The following is a 12,375-nucleotide window of genomic DNA, read 5'->3' on the forward strand; positions in this document are numbered from 1 at the left end:
GAGAGACAGGGCTAAAGGCCGCTAGTGTTGATGAGAGTCGATGAGTTGGTAAATTCACGCTGTCCGCTGACTTTAGGTGGCACAGAAGGAGAGACAGGGCTAAAGGCCGCTAGTGTTGATGAGAGACGATGAGTTGGTAAATTCATGCAGTCCACTGACTTTAGGTGGCACAGAACGAGAGACAGGGCTAAAGGCCGCTAGTGTTGATGGGAGTCGATGAGTTGGTAAATTCACGCAGTCCGCTGACCTTAGGTGGCACAGAACGAGAGACAGGGCTAAAGGCCGCTAGTGTTGATGAGATTCGATGAGTTGGTAAATTCACACAGTCCGCTGACTTTAGGTGGCACAGAACGAGAGACAGGGCTAAAGGCCACTAGTGTTGATGAGAGTCGATGAGTTGGTAAATTCATGCAGTCCGCTGACTTTAGGTGGCACAGAACGAGAGACAGGGCTAAAGGCCACTAGTGTTGATGAGAGTCGATGAGTTGGTAAATTCATGCAGTCCGCTGGCCTTAGGTGGCACAGAACGAGAGACAGGGCTAAAGGCCACTAGTGTTGATGACAGTCGATGAGTTGATAAATTCACGCAGTCCGCTGACTTTAGGTGGCACTGAACGAGAGACAGGTATAAAGGCCACCAGTGTTGATGACAGTCGATGAGTTGATAAATTCACGCAGTCCGCTGACTTTAGGTGGCACTGAACGAGAGACAGGTATAAAGGCCACCAGTGTTGATGAGAGTCGATGAGTTGGTAAATTCATGCAGTCCGCTGACTTTAGGTGGCACAGAACGAGAGACAGGGCTAAAGGCCACTAGTGTTGATGGGAGTCGATCAGTTGGTAAATTCATGCAGTGCGCTGACTTTAGGTGGCACAGAACGAGAGACAGGGCTAAAGGCCACTAATGTTGATGACAGTCGATCAGTTGGTAAATTCATGCAGTGCGCTGACTTTAGGTGGCACAGAACGAGAGACAGGGCTAAAGGCCACTAATGTTGATGACAGTCGATGAGTTGGTAAATTCACGCAGTCCGCTGACTTTAGGTGGCACAGAACGAGAGACAGGGCTAAAGGCCACTAGTGTTAATGAGAGCCGATTAGTTGGTAAATTCATGCAGTCCACTGACTTTAGGTGGCACAGAACGAGAGACAGGGCTAAAGGCCACTAGTGTTAATGAGAGTCGATGAGTTGGTAAATTCGCACAGTCTGCTGACTTTAGGTGGCACAGAACGAGGGACAGGGCTAAAGGCCACTAGTGTTGATGACAGTCGATAAGTTGGTAAATTCACGCCGTCCGCTGACTTTAAGTGGCACAGAACGAGAGACAGGGCTAAAGGCCGCTAGTGTTCATGAGAGTCGATGAGTTGGTAAATTCACGCAGTCCGTTGACTTTAGGTGGCACGGAACGAGAGACAGGGCTAAAGGCCACTAGTGTTGATGAGAGTCGATGAGTTGGTAAATTCACGCAGTCCGCTGACTTTAGGTGGCACAGAACGAGAGACAGGGCTAAAAGGCCACTAGTGTTAATGAGAGCCGATGAGTTGGTAAATTCACGCAGTCCACTGACTTTAGGTGGCACAGAACGAGAGACAGGGCTAAAGGCCGCTAGTGTTGATGAGAGTCGATGAGTTGGTAAATTCACGCAGTCCGCTGACCTTAGGTGGCACAGAACGAGAGACAGGGCTAAAGGCCGCTAGTGTTGATGAGATTCGATGAGTTGGTAAATTCACGCAGTCCGCTGACTTTAGGTGGCACAGAAGGAGAGACAGGGCTAAAGGCCGCTAGTGTTGATGAGAGACGATGAGTTGGTAAATTCACGCAGTCCACTGACTTTAGGTGGCACAGAACGAGAGACAGGGCTAAAGGCCACTAGTGTTGATGGGAGTCGATGAGTTGGTAAATTCTCGCAGACCGCTGACTTTAGGTGGCACAGAACGAGAGACAGGGCTAAAAGGCCACTAGTGTTAATGAGAGCCGATGAGTTGGTAAATTCACGCAGTCCACTGACTTTAGGTGGCACAGAACGAGAGACAGGGCTAAAGGCCACTAGTGTTGATGAGAGTCGATGAGTTGGTAAATTCACGCAGTCCGCTGACTTTAGGTGGCACAGAACGAGAGACAGGACTAAAGGCCGCTAGTGTTGATGAGAGTCGATGAGTTGGTAAATTCACGCTGTCCGCTGACTTTAGGTGGCACAGAAGGAGATACAGGGCTAAAGGCCGCTAGTGTTGATGAGAGACGATGAGTTGGTAAATTCACGCAGTCCACTGACTTTAGGTGGCACAGAACGAGAGACAGGGCTAAAGGCCGCTAGTGTTGATGGGAGTCGATGAGTTGGTAAATTCACGCAGTCCGCTGACTTTAGGTGGCACAGAACGAGAGACAGGGCTAAAGGCCGCTAGTGTTGATGGGAGTCGATGAGTTGGTAAATTCACGCAGTCCGCTGACTTTAGGTGGCACAGAATGAGAGACAGGGCTAAAGGCCGCTAGTGTTGATGAGAGTCGATGAGTTGGTAAATTCATGCAGTCCACTGACTTGAGGTGGCACAGAACGAGAGACAGGGCTAAAGGCCGCTAGTGTTGATGGGAGTCGATGAGTTGGTAAATTCACGCAGTCCGCTGACTTTAGGTGGCACAGAATGAGAGACAGGGCTAAAGGCCGCTAGTGTTGATGAGAGTCGATGAGTTGGTAAATTCACGCTGTCCGCTGACTTTAGGTGGCACAGAACGAGAGACAGGGCTAAAGGCCACTAGTGTTGATGAGAGTCGATGAGTTGGTAAATTCATGCAGTCCGCTGACTTTAGGTGGCAAAGAACGAGAGACAGGGCTAAAGGCCACTAGTGTTGATGAGAGTCGATGAGTTGGTAAATTCATGCAGTCCGCTGGCCTTAGGTGGCACAGAACGAGAGACAGGGCTAAAGGCCACTAGTGTTGATGACAGTCGATGAGTTGATAAATTCACGCAGTCCGCTGACTTTAGGTGGCACTGAACGAGAGACAGGTATAAAGGCCACCAGTGTTGATGACAGTCGATGAGTTGATAAATTCACTCAGTCCGCTGACTTTAGGTGGCACTGAACGAGAGACAGGTATAAAGGCCACCAGTGTTGATGACAGTCGATGAGTTGATAAATTCACGCAGTCCGCTGACTTTAGGTGGCACTGAACGAGAGACAGGTATAAAGGCCACCAGTGTTGATGAGAGTCGATGAGTTGGTAAATTCACGCAGTCCGCTGACTTTAGGTGGCACAGAACGAGAGACAGGGCTAAAGGCCACTAGTGTTGATGGGAGTCGATCAGTTGGTAAATTCATGCAGTGCGCTGACTTTAGGTGGCACAGAACGAGAGACAGGGCTAAAGGCCACTAATGTTGATGACAGTCGATGAGTTGGTAAATTCACGCAGTCCGCTGACTTTAGGTGGCACAGAACGAGAGACAGGGCTAAAGGCCACTAGTGTTAATGAGAGCCGATTAGTTGGTAAATTCATGCAGTCCGCTGACTTTAGGTGGCACAGAACGAGAGACAGGGCTAAAGGCCACTAGTGTTAATGAGAGTCGATGAGTTGGTAAATTCAGACAGTCTGCTGACTTTAGGTGGCACAGAACGAGGGACAGGTCTAAAGGCCACTAGTGTTGATGAGAGTCGATGAATTGGTAAATTCACGCCGTCCGCTGACTTTAAGTGGCACGGAACGAGAGACAGGGCTAAAGGCCGCTAGTGTTCATGAGAGTCGATGAGTTGGTAAATTCACGCAGTCCGTTGACTTTAGGTGGCACGGAACGAGAGACAGGGCTAAAGGCCACTAGTGTTGATGAGAGTCGATGAGTTGGTAAATTCACGAAGTCCGCTGAGTTTAGGTGGCACAGAACGAGAGACAGGGCTAAAGGCCACTAGTGTTAATGAGAGCCGATGAGTTGGTAAATTCACGCAGTCCACTGAGTTTAGGTGGCACAGAACGAGAGACAGGGCTAAAGGCCGCTAGTGTTGATGGGAGTCGATGAGTTGGTAAATTCACGCAGTCCGCTGACTTTAGGTGGCACAGAACGAGAGACAGGGCTAAAGGCCGCTAGTGTTGATGAGAGTCGATGAGTTGGTAAATTCACGCTGTACGCTGACTTTATGTGGCACAGAAGGAGAGACAGGGCTAAAGGCCGCTAGTGTTGATGAGAGACGATGAGTTGGTAAATTCATGCAGTCCACTGACTTTAGGTGGCACAGAACGAGAGACAGGGCTAAAGGCCGCTAGTGTTGATGGGAGTCGATGAGTTGGTAAATTCACGCAGTCCGCTGACCTTAGGTGGCACAGAACGAGAGACAGGGCTAAAGGCCGCTAGTGTTGATGAGATTCGATGAGTTGGTAAATTCACGCAGTCCGCTGACTTTAGGTGGCACAGAACGAGAGACAGGGCTAAAGGCCACTACTGTTGATGAGAGTCGATGAGTTGGTAAATTCATGCAGTCCGCTGACTTTAGGTGGCACAGAACGAGAGACAGGGCTAAAGGCCACTAGTGTTGATGAGAGTCGATGAGTTGGTAAATTCATGCAGTCCGCTGGCCTTAGGTGGCACAGAACGAGAGACAGGGCTAAAGGCCACTAGTGTTGATGACAGTCGATGAGTTGATAAATTCACGCAGTCCGCTGACTTTAGGTGGCACTGAACGAGAGACAGGTATAAAGGCCACCAGTGTTGATGACAGTCGATGAGTTGATAAATTCAGCAAGTCCGCTGACTTTAGGTGGCACTGAACGAGAGACAGGTATAAAGGCCACCAGTGTTGATGAGAGTCGATGAGTTGGTAAATTCATGCAGTCCGCTGACTTTAGGTGGCACAGAACGAGAGACAGGGCTGAAGGCCACTAGTGTTGATGGGAGTCGATCAGTTGGTAAATTCATGCAGTGCGCTGACTTTAGGTGGCACAGAACGAGAGACAGGGCTAAAGGCCACTAATGTTGATGACAGTCGATCAGTTGGTAAATTCATGCAGTGCGCTGACTTTAGGTGGCACAGAACGAGAGACAGGGCTAAAGCCCACTAATGTTGATGACAGTCGATGAGTTGGTAAATTCACGCAGTCCGCTGACTTTAGGTGGCACAGAACGAGAGACAGGGCTAAAGGCCACTAGTGTTAATGAGAGCCGATTAGTTGGTAAATTCATGCAGTCCACTGACTTTAGGTGGCACAGAACGAGAGACAGGGCTAAAGGCCACTAGTGTTAATGAGAGTCGATGAGTTGGTAAATTCGCACAGTCTGCTGACTTTAGGTGGCACAGAACGAGGGACAGGGCTAAAGGCCACTAGTGTTGATGACAGTCGATAAGTTGGTAAATTCACGCCGTCCGCTGACTTTAAGTGGCACAGAACGAGAGACAGGGCTAAAGGCCGCTAGTGTTCATGAGAGTCGATGAGTTGGTAAATTCACGCAGTCCGTTGACTTTAGGTGGCACGGAACGAGAGACAGGGCTAAAGGCCACTAGTGTTGATGAGAGTCGATGAGTTGGTAAATTCACGCAGTCCGCTGACTTTAGGTGGCACAGAACGAGAGACAGGGCTAAAAGGCCACTAGTGTTAATGAGAGCCGATGAGTTGGTAAATTCACGCAGTCCACTGACTTTAGGTGGCACAGAACGAGAAACAGGGCTAAAGGCCGCTAGTGTTGATGAGAGTCGATGAGTTGGTAAATTCACGCAGTCCGCTGACCTTAGGTGGCACAGAACGAGAGACAGGGCTAAAGGCCGCTAATGTTGATGAGATTCGATGAGTTGGTAAATTCACGCAGTCCGCTGATTTTAGGTGGCACAGAACGAGAGACAGGGCTAAAGGCCGCTAGTGTTGATGAGATTCGATGAGTTGGTAAATTCACGCAGTCCACTGACTTTAGGTGGCACAGAACGAGAGACAGGGCTAAAGGCCACTAGTGTTGATGGGAGTCGATGAGTTTGTAAATTCACGCTGTCCGCTGACTTTAGGTGGCACAGAACGAGAGACAGGGCTAAAGGCCACTAGTGTTGATGAGAGTCGATGAGTTGGTAAATTCACGCTGTCCGCTGACTTTAGGTGGCACAGAAGGAGAGACAGGGCTAAAGGCCGCTAGTGTTGATGAGAGACGATGAGTTGGTAAATTCATGCAGTCCGCTGACTTTAGGTGGCACAGAACGAGAGACAGGGCTAAAGGCCGCTAGTGTTGATGGGAGTCGATGAGTTGGTAAATTCACGCAGTCCGCTGACCTTAGGTGGCACAGAACGAGAGACAGGGCTAAAGGCCGCTAGTGTTGATGAGATTCGATGAGTTGGTAAATTCACGCAGTCCGCTGACTTTAGGTGGCACAGAACGAGAGACAGGGCTAAAGGCCACTAGTGTTGATGAGAGTCGATGAGTTGGTAAATTCATGCAGTCCGCTGGCCTTAGGTGGCACAGAACGAGAGATAGGGCTAAAGGCCACTAGTGTTGATGAGAGTCGATGAGTTGATAAATTCACGCAGTCCGCTGACTTTAGGTGGCACAGAACGAGAGACAGGGCTAAAGGCCGCCAGTGTTGATGGGAGTCGATGAGTTGGTAAATTCACGCAGTCCGCTGACTTTAGGTGGCACAGAACGAGAGACAGGGCTAAAGGCCGCTAGTGTTGATGAGAGTCGATGAGTTGGTAAATTCACGCTGTCCGCTGACTTTAGGTGGCACAGAAGGAGAGACAGGGCTAAAGGCCGCTAGTGTTGATGAGAGACGATGAGTTGGTAAATTCATGCAGTCCGCTGACTTTAGGTGGCACAGAACGAGAGACAGGGCTAAAGGCCGCTAGTGTTGATGGGAGTCGATGAGTTGGTAAATTCACGCAGTCCGCTGACTTTAGGTGGCACAGAACGAGAGACAGGGCTAAAGGCCGCTAGTGTTGATGAGAGTCGATGAGTTGGTAAATTCACGCTGTCCGCTGACTTTAGGTGGCACAGAACGAGAGACAGGGCTAAAGGCCACTAGTGTTGATGAGAGTCGATGAGTTGGTAAATTCACGCAGTCCGCTGACTTTAGGTGGCACAGAATGAGAGACAGGGCTAAAGGCCGCTAGTGTTGATGAGAGTCGATGAGTTGGTAAATTCACGCTGTCCGCTGACTTTAGGTGGCAAAGAAGGAGAGACAGGGCTAAAGGCCGCTAGTGTTGATGAGAGACGATGAGTTGGTAAATTCATGCAATCAACTGACTTTAGGTGGCACAGAACGAGAGACAGGGCTAAAGGCCGCTAGTGTTGATGGGAGTCGATGAGTTGGTAAATTCACGCAGTCCGCTGACTTTAGGTGGCACAGAATGAGAGACAGGGCTAAAGGCCGCTAGTGTTGATGAGAGTCGATTTGTTGGTAAATTCACGCTGTCCACTGACTTGAGGTGGCACAGAACGAGAGACAGGGCTAAAGGCCGCTAGTGTTGATGGGAGTCGATGAGTTGGTAAATTCACGCAGTCCGCTGACTTTAGGTGGCACAGAATGAGAGACAGGGCTAAAGGCCGCTAGTGTTGATGAGAGTCGATGAGTTGGTAAATTCACGCTGTCCGCTGACTTTAGGTGGCACAGAAGGAGAGACAGGGCTAAAGGCCGCTAGTGTTGATGAGAGACGATGAGTTGGTAAATTCACGCAGTCCGCTGACTTTAGGTGGCACAGAAGGAGAGACAGGGCTAAAGGCCACTAGTGTTGATGAGAGTCGATGAGTTGGTAAATTCACGCAGTCCGCTGACTTTAGGTGGCACAGAAAGAGAGACAGGGCTAAAGGCCACTAGTGTTGATGAGAGTCGATGAGTTGGTAAATTCACGCAGTCTGCTGACTTTTGGTGGCACAGAACGAGAGACAGGGCTAAAGGCCACTAGTGATGATGAGAGTCGATGAGTTGGTAAATTCACGCAGTCCGGTGACCATAGGGGCACAGAACGAGAGACAGGGCTAAAGGCCATTAGTGTTGATGAGAGTCGATGAGTTGGTAAAATCACGCAGTCCGCTGACCATAGGTGGCACAGAACGAGAGACAGGGCTAAAGGCCACTAGTGTTGATGAGAGTCGATGAGTCGGTAAATTCACGCAGTCCGGTGACCATAGGGGCACAGAACGAGAGACAGGGCTAAAGGCCATTAGTGTTGATGAGAGTCGATGAGTTGGTAAAATCACGCAGTCCGCTGACCATAGGTGGCACAGAACGAGAGACAGGGCTAAAGGCCACTAGTGTTGATGAGAGTCGATGAGTTGGTAAAATCACGCAGTCCGCTGACTTTAGGTGGCACAGAACGAGAAACAAGGATAAAGGCCACTAGTGTTGATGAGAGTCGATGAGTTGGTAAATTCACGCAGTCCGCTGACTTCAGGTGGCACAGAACGAGAGTCAGGGCTAAAGGCCATTAGTGTTGATGAGAGTCGATGAGTTGGTAAACGCACGCAGTCCGCTGACCTTAGGTGGCACAGAACGAGAGACAGGGCTAAAGGCCACTAGTGTTGATGTGAGTCGAAGAGTTGGTAAATTCACGCAGTCTGCTGACTTTTGGTGGCACAGAACGAGAGACAGGGCTAAAGGCCACCAGTGTTGATGAGAGTCGATGAGTTGGTAAATTCACGCAGTGCGCTGACTTTAGGTGGCAGAGAAGGAGAGACAGGGCTAAAGGCCACTAGTGTTGATGAGAGTCGATGAGTTGGTAAATTCATGCAGTCCGCTGACTTTAGGTGGCACAGAACGAGAGACAGAGCTAAAGGCCACTAGTGTTGATGAGAGTCGATGAGTTGGTAAATTCATGCAGTCCGCTGACTTTAGGTGGCACAGAACGAGAGACAGGGCTAAAGGCCACTAGTGTTGATGAGAGTCGATGAGTTGGTAAATTCATGCAGTCCTCTGGCCTTAGGTGGGACAGAACGAGAGACAGGGCTAAAGGCCACTAGTGTTGATGAGAGTCGATGAGTTGATAAATTCACGCAGTCCGCTGACTTTAGGTGGCACTGAACGAGAGACAGGTATAAAGGCCACCAGTGTTGATGACAGTCGATGAGTTGATAAATTCACGCAGTCTGCTGACTTTAGGTTTAGGTGAGAGACAGGTATAAAGGCCACCAGTGTTGATGACAGTCGATGAGTTGATAAATTCACGCAGTCCGCTGACTTTAGGTGGCACTGAACGAGAGACAGGTATAAAGGCCACCAGTGTTGATGAGAGTCGATGAGTTGGTAAATTCACGCAGTCCGCTGACTTTAGGTGGCACAGAACGAGAGACAGGGCTAAAGGCCACTAGTGTTGATGAGAGTCGATGAGTTGGTAAATTCATGCAGTCCGCTGACCTTAGGTGGCACAGAACGAGAGACAGGGCTAAAGGCCACTAGTGTTGATGACAGTCGATGAGTTGGTAAATTCACGCAGTCCGCTGACTTTAGGTGGCACAGAACGAGAGAAAGGGCTAAAGGCCGCTAGTGTTAATGAGAGTCGATGAGTTGGTAAATTCACGCAGTCCGCTGACTTTAAGTGGCACGGAACGAGAGACAGGGCTGAAGGCCACTAGTGTTGATGAGAGTCGATGAGTTGGTAAATTCACGCAGTCCGCTGACTTTAGGTGGCACAGAACGAGAGACAGGGCTAAAGGCCACTAGTGTTAATGAGAGCCGATGAGTTGGTAAATTCACGCAGTCCACTGACTTTAGGTGGCACAGAACGAGAGACAGGGCTAAAGGCCACTAGTGTTGATGAGAGCCGATGAGTTGGTAAATTCATGCAGTCCACTGACATTAGGTGGCACAGAACGAGAGACAGGGCTAAAGGCCGCTAGTGTTGATGGGATTCGATGAGTTGGTAAATTCACGCAGTCCGCTGACTTTAGGTGGCACAGAACGAGAGACAGGGCTAAAGGCCGCTAGTGTTGATGAGAGTCGATGAGTTGGTAAATTCTCGCAGACCGCTGACTTTAGGTGGCACAGAACGAGAGACAGGGCTAAAAGGCCACTAGTGTTAATGAGAGCCGATGAGTTGGTAAATTCACGCAGTCCACTGACTTTAGGTGGCACAGAACGAGAGACAGGGCTAAAGGCCACTAGTGTTGATGAGAGCCGATGAGTTGGTAAATTCATGCAGTCCACTGACTTTAGGTGGCACAGAACGAGAGACAGGGCTAAAGGCCGCTCGTGTTGATGGGAGTCGATGAGTTGGTAAATTCACGTAGTCCGCTGACTTTAGGTGGCACAGAACGAGAGACAGGGCTAAAGGCCGCTAGTGTTGATGAGAGTCGATGAGTTGGTAAATTCATGCTGTCCGCTGACTTTAGGTGGCACAGAAGGAGAGACAGGGCTAAAGGCCGCTAGTGTTGATGAGAGACGATGAGTTGGTAAATTCACGCAGTCCACTGACTTTAGGTGGCACAGAACGAGAGACAGGGCTAAAGGCCGCTAGTGTTGATGGCAGTCGATGAGTTGGTAAATTCACGCAGTCCGCTGACTTTAGGTGGCATAGAACGAGAGACAGGGCTAAAGGCCGCTAGTGTTGATGAGAGTCGATGAGTTGGTAAATTCATGCAGTCCACTGACTTGAGGTGGCACAGAACGAGAGACAGGGCTAAAGGCCGCTAGTGTTGATGGGAGTCGATGAGTTGGTAAATTCACGCAGTCCGCTGACTTTAGGTGGCACAGAACGAGAGACAGGGCTAAAGGCCGCTAGTGTTGATGAGAGTCGATGAGTTGGTAAATTCACGCTGTCCGCTGACGTTAGGTGGCACAGAACGAGAGACAGGGCTAAAGGCCACTAGTGTTGATGAGAGTCGATGAGTTGGTAAATTCATGCAGTCCGCTGACTTTAGGTGGCACAGAACGAGAGACAGGGCTAAAGGCCACTAGTGTTGATGAGAGTCGATGAGTTGGAAAATTCATGCAGTCCGCTGGCCTTAGGTGGCACAGAACGAGAGACAGGGCTAAAGGCCACTAGTGTTGATGACAGTCGATGAGTTGATAAATTCACGCAGTCCGCTGACTTTAGGTGGCACTGAACGAGAGACAGGTATAAAGGCCACCAGTGTTGATGACAGTCGATGAGTTGATAAATTCACTCAGTCCGCTGACTTTAGGTGGCACTGAACGAGAGACAGGTATAAAGGCCACCAGTGTTGATGACAGTCGATGAGTTGATAAATTCACGCAGTCCGCTGACTTTAGGTGGCACTGAACGAGAGACAGGTATAAAGGCCACCAGTGTTGATGACAGTCGATGAGTTGATAAATTCACGCAGTCCGCTGACTTTAGGTGGCACAGAACGAGGGACAGGGCTAAAGGCCACTAGTGTTGATGACAGTCGATGAGTTGGTAAATTCACGCCGTCCGCTGACTTTAAGTGGCACGGAACGAGAGACAGGGCTAAAGGCCGCTAGTGTTCATGAGAGTCGATGAGTTGGTAAATTCACGCAGTCCGTTGACTTTAGGTGGCACGGAACGAGAGACAGGGCTAAAGGCCACTAGTGTTGATGAGAGTCGATGAGTTGGTAAATTCACGAAGTCCGCTGACTTTAGGTGGCACAGAACGAGAGACAGGGCTAAAGGCCACTAGTGTTAATGAGAGCCGATGAGTTGGTAAATTCACGCAGTCCACTGACTTTAGGTGGCACAGAACGAGAGACAGGGCTAAAGGCGGCTAGTGTTGATGGGAGTCGATGAGTTGGTAAATTCACGCAGTCCGCTGACTTTAGGTGGCACAGAACGAGAGACAGGGCTAAAGGCCGCTAGTGTTGATGAGAGTCGATGAGTTGGTAAATTCACGCTGTCCGCTGACTTTAGGTGGCACAGAAGGAGAGACAGGGCTAAAGGCCGCTAGTGTTGATGAGAGACGATGAGTTGGTAAATTCATGCAGTCCACTGACTTTAGGTGGCACAGAACGAGAGACAGGGCTAAAGGCCGCTAGTGTTGATGGGAGTCGATGAGTTGGTAAATTCACGCAGTCCGCTGACCTTAGGTGGCACAGAACGAGAGACAGGGCTAAAGGCCGCTAGTGTTGATGAGATTCGATGAGTTGGTAAATTCACACAGTCCGCTGACTTTAGGTGGCACAGAACGAGAGACAGGGCTAAAGGCCACTAGTGTTGATGAGAGTCGATGAGTTGGTAAATTCACGCAGTCCGCTGACTTTAGGTGGCACAGAACGAGAGACAGGGCTAAAGGCCACTAGTGTTGATGAGAGTCGATGAGTTGGTAAATTCATGCAGTCCGCTGGCCTTAGGTGGCACAGAACGAGAGACAGGGCTAAAGGCCACTAGTGTTGATGACAGTCGATGAGTTGATAAATTCACGCAGTCCGCTGACTTTAGGTGGCACTGAACGAGAGACAGGTATAAAGGCCACCAGTGTTGATGACAGTCGATGAGTTGATAAATTCA

This window comes from Ambystoma mexicanum, chromosome 6p (assembly GCF_040938575.1).
Source record: "Ambystoma mexicanum isolate Mex_15411 chromosome 6p, UKY_AmexF1_1, whole genome shotgun sequence".
NCBI classification, from domain to species: domain Eukaryota; kingdom Metazoa; phylum Chordata; class Amphibia; order Caudata; family Ambystomatidae; genus Ambystoma; species Ambystoma mexicanum.